The 8,001-nt window shown below is 40.4% G+C and overlaps 1 long non-coding RNA gene across 1 annotated transcript; it reads left to right on the forward strand.

Annotated features, from left to right (window-relative positions):
• The first annotated feature begins 732 nt into the window (after nt 1–732).
• On the forward strand, nt 733–1,311 carry LOC143414899 (uncharacterized). The gene is made up of 3 exons (XR_013095506.1): nt 733–810; nt 884–1,091; nt 1,171–1,311. It is a non-coding gene; the product is annotated as an uncharacterized LOC143414899 (long non-coding RNA).
• The last annotated feature ends 6,690 nt before the right edge of the window (nt 1,312–8,001 follow it).

The following is an 8,001-nucleotide window of genomic DNA, read 5'->3' on the forward strand; positions in this document are numbered from 1 at the left end:
TCTTGCACACATACGATAAGATGTTCTCCTTTGCTGTCTTCACGTTTTGTGCATACTGTTGCTTTCTTCGGGACACTGCATGTAATGTTTTATTTATTAATTTTTTACTTTTTTTAAGTTTATTTTTTTAAATATTTTCTAAAATTTACAAACTTCTAGAAGAACATGCCAAAACATGTTTTCTTTCCTTTTTTTTCATCCAATTTTTAACATGGTGATGTCAAATTCTGTAGGTAATCATGTTCAATGACCTACATTTTTAGGTCTGTAGTTGCAGACAGTTAAGTTTGCTAGCTGCAGAAGCAAGACTTGCTTTTACAGGGACTTTGGCACCACTCTAGTAAAATTTGAGCTTTTGCTTCTTTTATTCACTCATGCATTCTTGCTCTGCATGTTTGGCCACTTTTCCTGTGCTGCGTCATATTCATTGACTTTTAGGCTCTTAAAATGGAACTTTTTAAAACACAGGCTTCAGCTAGTCTGAATGTGTTTTGACAGCATTTCATGTTGAAATATTTACATAATACTTCTAATACCCATCCTGCCTCCTGTGTACAGTCCCAGCAACACTCAAGCACATCTTGGTTGGTTGCTGGACTAGCCTTACTCAGGGCAGATACCCATGAAGACACAACCTGTCATGGTCTACGGTGGGTGGCTGGAGTTTCCATTAGGCTCCTGAACTGACCTGGGATCCGCCCCTGGGCAGGGCCAGCTCCTGCACACCTGGAGCCTATTGCAGGCAATCAAGCCAGAGGGATTTAAACCACACATCGATGTTCATTCATTGCCAGTTCGTCATCAACACATGTTGGTAACAGGCCGTGTATGTTAAATTCTTGCTGTGATTTATCCTGTTAAACACGACTCTCTTGTACTACAGTTGCTGTACCCACCCTGGCTCACACTCCACCTCCGGACTCAGGATACCTAGTGATCATTCTGGAAATCCCTCTGCGCCTCACCTGCCTGCCCTCCTGCCATAACACTCCATCTGGAGCCCCGGATCTCAGGTCAGCCTTTCCACGCCACTCAGCCTCCCCTGGATCTTCATCACCCCCCTCTCAAACACTCCAGGTCCCTAACTGCAAGTAAGAATTGCCGCTCTTATACTGGCCACTTCTGAGCTGCCTTCACTACCTGCCTAACTCCTATATCCTCTTCCCTCAGTGTGACTGTTCCCCACTCAGCCCCGTTCCGCATCTCAGGCCTCGTTCCCTCGCCCTAGCCACGTTCCCCAGGGCACGCCACACCAAGGCTCCACGTCTCGTCATTTTCTGTCTTTGTCACGTTTTTTCCCTTGCACTTAACCGTAATAAACTGTTAAATCATCTACTGTCTCCGCTCTGGGTTTCTGCACCTGAGTCCTATTCGGTACCGGCCATCCCTCACCGTGACACAACCAGGTCCTCAGGTGTCTAGCTGAGAAAGTTGAGTGCAAAAGAAAATTCATCAACACTCAACCTTTCATGAACCAAGAGGAGCGTCAGTTTTCATCACCATTTGTCCAGGAGAGAGACAAGCCGAGGACAAGCCCCTCAACCCCGGACCTGGGCCCACTGAAGGTCGCCAGGGATTGGCAGATGCAAGTGGACTTGGATCAGAGGCTAATTTTTCCCACAGAGATTGTAACAACTACTCTGCGACCAGACCTTGTCCTTTGGTCTGACTCCCAAAAACTTGCATACGTTATTGAGCTGATGGTACCCTGGGAGGAAGCAACACTCAAGAATTTGAGTGCCAACTTGGCAGCTGAGGCAGAGGACTGGAAGAGGCTGGAGACACACGCCCAGGATTGATCAACCTGTGGTGGGCCTGCCTCAACAGGGGGTGTCAAAAGGGTAAAACATAACATTTGAAATTTTGCTGGTTGACTGATACAGCTGTCTCAGGGCCTCCTGGGGACTGTGCAGTGGTAGTGAAACCAAAAAGAGGAATGAAAGAAAAGAAAAGGAGGCCAGTGTTCCGCTCTTCTCCCCTCTGCTCTTCTTCCCTTTTCTCGGAGGCAGTGGGGAGGTAGAGCGTACAGCCCAATCCGGTGGGGAGGTATGGGAAGCTAGATCGGGCGCCCCCCTTCCAGCTCTCCTCTCTGCTCTCTCATATCTTGTCCCTTTTGTCTTACTTCTCTCCATCACCTTTTCTATCCCTTTGAAGAAGTGAGGCTCCATAAATGTTAAAGAGGTAAGTATTACTTCTCAGTTATAGTGAATAGATAGAAGAAAATAAACTGTAGAAAACTAAAAAGAAGAATTGAAATAACAATTTAACATAAACCAGACACACTCTGGGGCCTGATTAACCCTTTCAGGTCTTCCTTGGATGAGGGTGTCTAGTGTTAATTGCTGAAACACCTGATGAATCCAAGGTCCACTACTAACAATGTGTCCCAAATTTTAATATGATAAGTTAGATTAGATCTCTAATTCCTAAACCTAACCAAGGAAGAAAACATGGCAGATTAGCCTTGACCGAAAGTTGAGGCACACAATGATGTGTGCCGCTGGTAAATTTCCTGGGCTGCCTTTCCCCTCATAACAGTCATCTCTCAAGATCCCTCAAATTTAAAGCAGTGCAATATCAGGGATTGTAACATCTAGTCCTTTTACTGAATTACTCCCTATGGCAGAATTTCAGCTTTAGCGGAGAATAACAACAAATAGTGCTACCTTTGCTTTTTTTCACAAATCTCCCACATATTAAACTTAAAAATTAGGATCATTTGATTCAATAGAAAAAAGCAAAAGTCTTGAGTTGCCCCTTATTTCTTTATATTTTGCTAGGGAAATGGGAAATAGGTGCCGCGATTTCTTAAAATGCCCAAACATACTTGCAAACACAATAAATAAGGGAAAAACAGAATTTATTCTAACAAGCAAGAAAGCCAATCTTTGGTACGCCATGACTTTTTTCCTCAGAACAGCCTGACTTTTCTTAGGCATTCAAAGCTCTCTTTTAGATGTTGGTTTCCTTTTTTTCTGTTTTCTGTCAAGATGATCCCAAACTACTTCAAAAAAGTTGAGGTCTGGGCTCTGGAGACCCGTGCATGACTGATAGAGTTCCATTGAGTGTTTCTCTATCCAAGTGTGCTGTTACTGTATTGGCAGTGTGTTTGGGATCATTGTCATGTTGAAAAATGAAGCCATTCCAGTTGCTGTTACATGATGGTCCTAGTCTGTGTTCATAATTCCATCAGTTTTGACAAGTTCTCCAACATAACTCGCTGAAATGCATTACCAAATTATGAGAGAGTCACAATGTTTTATAGATGGCTGTAGACACTGTTGTATCTCTCTCTGGACCTCCATTTGAACCAAAACTTATTGAACGAGGTCTTTTGGAGCAATGAATTTGGATTCATTGCTCTGCAGGACTTGGCAGCCCAGTTTTTGTGTAATTTGGTATTCTGCAGCCTTTCCCTCCCTGTTTTCCTTCCTTAAGAATAGCTTCTTGAGATCATGTCTGATGAGCCCTTTAGCGAACATTAGCTAGATTAGGACCAGATGCATATCTGAGGTCCTGTCTAAGGATATTGCTTTCAGATACTATTCACCTACTGTGGATATTTTTTCAAGCCTGGAACTTGAAATTAAATGCAGTTTTGGTAATGCCTGAAATAACTGTTCACATAATTGCATGGAGGGGTGTTAAGATGCTATGTGCTATGGTGAATTCTTCTATTAGAGTGCCATTGATTTTTTTGTCATTACACCTCTAAGGTCTTAACCACTCAGAGTTGACTGTAATCAGCTTTTCTGGAGCCAAAAACTTTCCAATGTTAAACAAGAAAACCAGGGCTCTGTTCTGGAGAGTAGATTTAACAGCTGCTTGTTGGGCTTTCAAGTTATTAAGCGAGGTCATAGAATATTAAAGACTTTGTAAAAGTTTCTTTTAAGAACTCTTGCATAAAATATGGATGATCACAGAAACAAAGTACTTTTCCCTTCACCTTTTACCAGTTTCGAGCGTCTTTGAGAGTTCCAGTATACATAAACATGAGTTGAACTATGCTTTGACATCTCTGCCCTGTCATTGTTCTCCCTTTCCTCATTTTTTGCCGGGTTTGTTTCATGCTAATCACCTGCACCTGTTGAGAGGTGCTGCCCCTGCCACTCCCTATCCTTCTACACATGTCAGCCCCCCATTGAGTCTGTCGCAGCATAAATGCCGTGTAGAAAAATTATGTGGGGAACAATGAGGCATTTTTGCATAACTTTTTTATTTTGTTTCTTTTTGCTGACTTGAAATACAAAAATCCTAGTTTTGCTGTTAAGGAATGTGGGAACATTACAAAATCAAGTTTAATCAATGTGTTACCATCATTAAAATCTGTGTACTGTCCACCAACCTCCAGTATTATACTTTTTTTACTCCAAACACAGATCCAGTACCAGCTTCCCCCCCCCCCCCTTTTTTTTCATCCTTTGAAATAATGAGACAGACTGCTAATGCAGTCCAGATGATGTACTTTGTTGTCTTGTTTCGGGATCATTGGGGAAATGATTCTCTCCCTTGCCCGGATCACCAGAATGACCCATCTGTCATTCTGCATGCTCCCCCATCGTATGCAATTAGTGAGAAATTGCCAAGAAATCAGGATCTGCATTAATCTTCAACAGATAATCAAAAGTCTTTTGAAGTGTAATGAGGAGACAAACGTGATTGTGGACAAAGACTGTTATCTCCAAACCACTTATGATCTATTTATTCAGTCCTCCTACATTAAGGACAAAATAAATTATCAGTGAATTTGAAATCAAGCATATGATTTGGTTAGATTGGTTCAGACCAGGTTGATTGTTGCCGGGGGATGGGATGCAAATCTTATCCTTGTTTACTATTGTAATCTTTTGTTCTTGTTTTCCGCTTATTCTCAGGCCTTCTTCCAGTTTCCTTCCTGATTTATCTTGAAGGTTTGTTACTTATGTGGCTTTCTTTCTTTTTAGCTTCCTCATTTTGTTTCTTTTCCTGGCCCAGTTCATTTCTAGAGTTCAGCTCTTCCTTATTATTCCTCTTCCTGCTGTGTTCATTTGGTCTACTTTTCCCCCCTAAATCTTCAGTCTGCAGTTAGTTCCTGTGCATTAGGTGTTTTTTATGTTGTTACTTATTAATTGGCATAACTGGTCTTTTTCTGTCATTACTGTGGAGGGCTTTTCTAGTATCTTTTAAGTACTGATTGTAATGTTTGACATCCCACTACCACTAGGGGAAAATATTATATTGCATAGGGCTGTATTTTACTGGGACACCAAATACTGATAATATAAGATATAAATTGTAAATCCAATAAATAATTGAGTAATAAAATCAAATAATTTTCTAATCCACTACTATAGTTCTGCTGAGCTTTGTTCTATTCAGGTCAGCAGAGGCAGGAGGACGTTAGTGAAACGCAAATGAAGGCATCGAAAAAAGAGGAAACGGTTTATCCACATTTAAATCAAATATATAGATTTCTTTTTCATCTTCATGGAACAATTCTTTCACATCCATGCCAATAATTTCATTTTGCTGACATTTGTAAATCCTTAGATTGATTATTATTCTTTACACTGCATAGCCGGTGCTGAACAGGCCAATCACAACAGCTTTGGACTGCGGTGACCTGATCTGTAGTTAGATTTCTCGGGAAGTGTCAGGTTACAGCATAGTTTATGGCGTGGATTTCCATCTGCAGATAAATCAGGTGTCAGGTGTTGTCCGTATATATTTGCATTCATTTAAGTTGGACTAGACTGTGATGCAAACAGTTCAGTTTGCCAGGTGCATGCAACATTTATGACAGGTTTTAATGACAGCGCTGGTCAGCCTGCCTGCTCATTGTGCAGCAATTAAAAGTCAATAAAGGAGAAGAACAGACTAATAATTTTATAAGATAAAACAGATATTAACAACGTTTAAGGCGGGGGGACATAATTTGCAGTTGACAAAAGGTGATAAGTAAAAATATCTTTTTGCACTAATAGCAATATTATCATGTAGCGAGTTAAGTATTCTGATATTATTGTGTCACTGTTCAATTTGGCCTGCTGTTAGAGTTTCATGAACTTTATTCGTGTGACAAATCTCCATTTGAGAGCCTGTTGTGCATATTCATTCACACACTCTGACATCCATTTATTTACTCTCCGTTGAGCTGTTGAGAACCTTCCGCCGTTTCATTAACATCCAAGGCTGCTTTTGGATTTTCTGGCAAACCAATTCTCTGTTTAACAATGAGGTAATAACACAAGAAATCTGCACCTCTGGGAAAGCTTGTGCATTTCTGTGACATAACTTTTAGTTACTTACTAAATAAAGCTTAACAAATTAATGGCCAATTAACATAAACTTAACATAATACATATTAGATTCACTAATAAATAAGGGCGATCGTGGCTTAAGAGTTGGGAGTTCGCCTTGTAATCGGAAGGTTGCCGGTTCGAGCCCCGGCTTGGACAGTCTTGGTCGTTGTGTCCTTGGGCAAGACACTTCACCCGTTGCCTACTGGTGGTGGTCAGAGGGCCCGGTGGCGCCAGTGTCCGGCAGCCTCACCTCTGTCAGTGCGCCCCAGGGTGGCTGTGGCTACAATGTAGCTTGCCATCACCAGTGTGTGAATGTGTGTGAATGGGTGGATGACTGGTTGTGTAAAGCGCTTTGGGGTCCTTAGGGACTAGAAAAGCGCTATATAAATACAGGCCATTTACCATTTATTTTAATAATTAACTGATATTTACAATTGTATTATTCTTAACAGTAAAATAATGACTCACATTTAATTACCCAACAGTTTGTATTTATTAAAAATGGTGCTGCTAAAGTTTTAGCAGTGATAACAAACTTTGCATATTGCATAATGCGTATTGGAAGCTTCACACTAAAAAGCAAAATAAAGGGAATGAATTGACAGACTAGAATAATTTTTAGAACAGGCAAGGAAACATCAGTTAAAGAGCCAAAGAAAAGTATGGGAAGTGTGAGACTTTTTAATAAAAAAAAAATAGCACAGCAGAGAGGATAAAGTTCGTGAAGAAAAAAAGTAGAAAATAAGTGAGGACTGAGGTTTTTTTAATGAATAAAATGGTTATTAAAGTTAATTACAGTAGAATGAACATAAAACCTACCAATAAAGCAAAATGTGCATGCAGTGATACGAACAGTGATAATTTATAATCAGTATATAGCATTTTCCTCTAGGGTATTCCTGGAATAATGCCTACAGCAACCATGCAAATGTGATAATATCATGAAACAAATGTGTTTGCCAATGCATAAAAAGAGATTTGGACCGTAAAAAGTTTCCATTATCTTCTGCATGAATGACAGAATTTGGTGGAAACACTAGTGGATTTCTAGTTTCCCCAAATGCACATAAATTATTGAATTCAAATGAGTTTTCATTGAGGATATGATGAATATCAAACGTCATCAGAAGTCGTAATGACTCATCATTCATCTCTAGTTCACTGTGTGCATTCTTTGTGATTATCAGTGTAAACCAAAGATTGTTTTTATCCTATCTAAGGTGAGATATCACACCTGGCAGTTAGAAAGACCATTTTTTTCTTTAACTAATGGACAAAACTTTTTGCTTTTTTGCTTGAGATGACATCCCACTGTCTACCATTTCTGCCCATTATTTACAAGTCACTGTTTGGACAATAAATTGTGCTTCTCTTGCAGCTCCCACTGACCTCCACAGAAGATTAAAGATCCTCTAAGATCCTTCAGTTTGTTTCTGCGTGGGCACTCTGTCACACAGATACTTTTGTCATCATTATTGTTCAGCAGGATCACATCAGTCATGAGCGGAGGAACCCACACTCTTGACTGATCTGTCCAGCACTGAGCTGTCTCAATCCGGGCGCGGAAATGTGAGCTGGAAGTACCTGATCAAAGCTGTTGGGCCAACTTGAGCTCCATACATATTTGTGTGAAAATTCCCCAAATAACACACTTTAGTCTGGTTTCAATTATAGGGAAATTTAAAATGCTACTAATGATTTGCATTCATTCAAGTTAACA

The sequence above is a fragment of the Maylandia zebra genome, linkage group LG23 (genome assembly GCF_041146795.1).
Source record: "Maylandia zebra isolate NMK-2024a linkage group LG23, Mzebra_GT3a, whole genome shotgun sequence".
NCBI classification, from domain to species: Eukaryota; Metazoa; Chordata; class Actinopteri; order Cichliformes; family Cichlidae; genus Maylandia; species Maylandia zebra.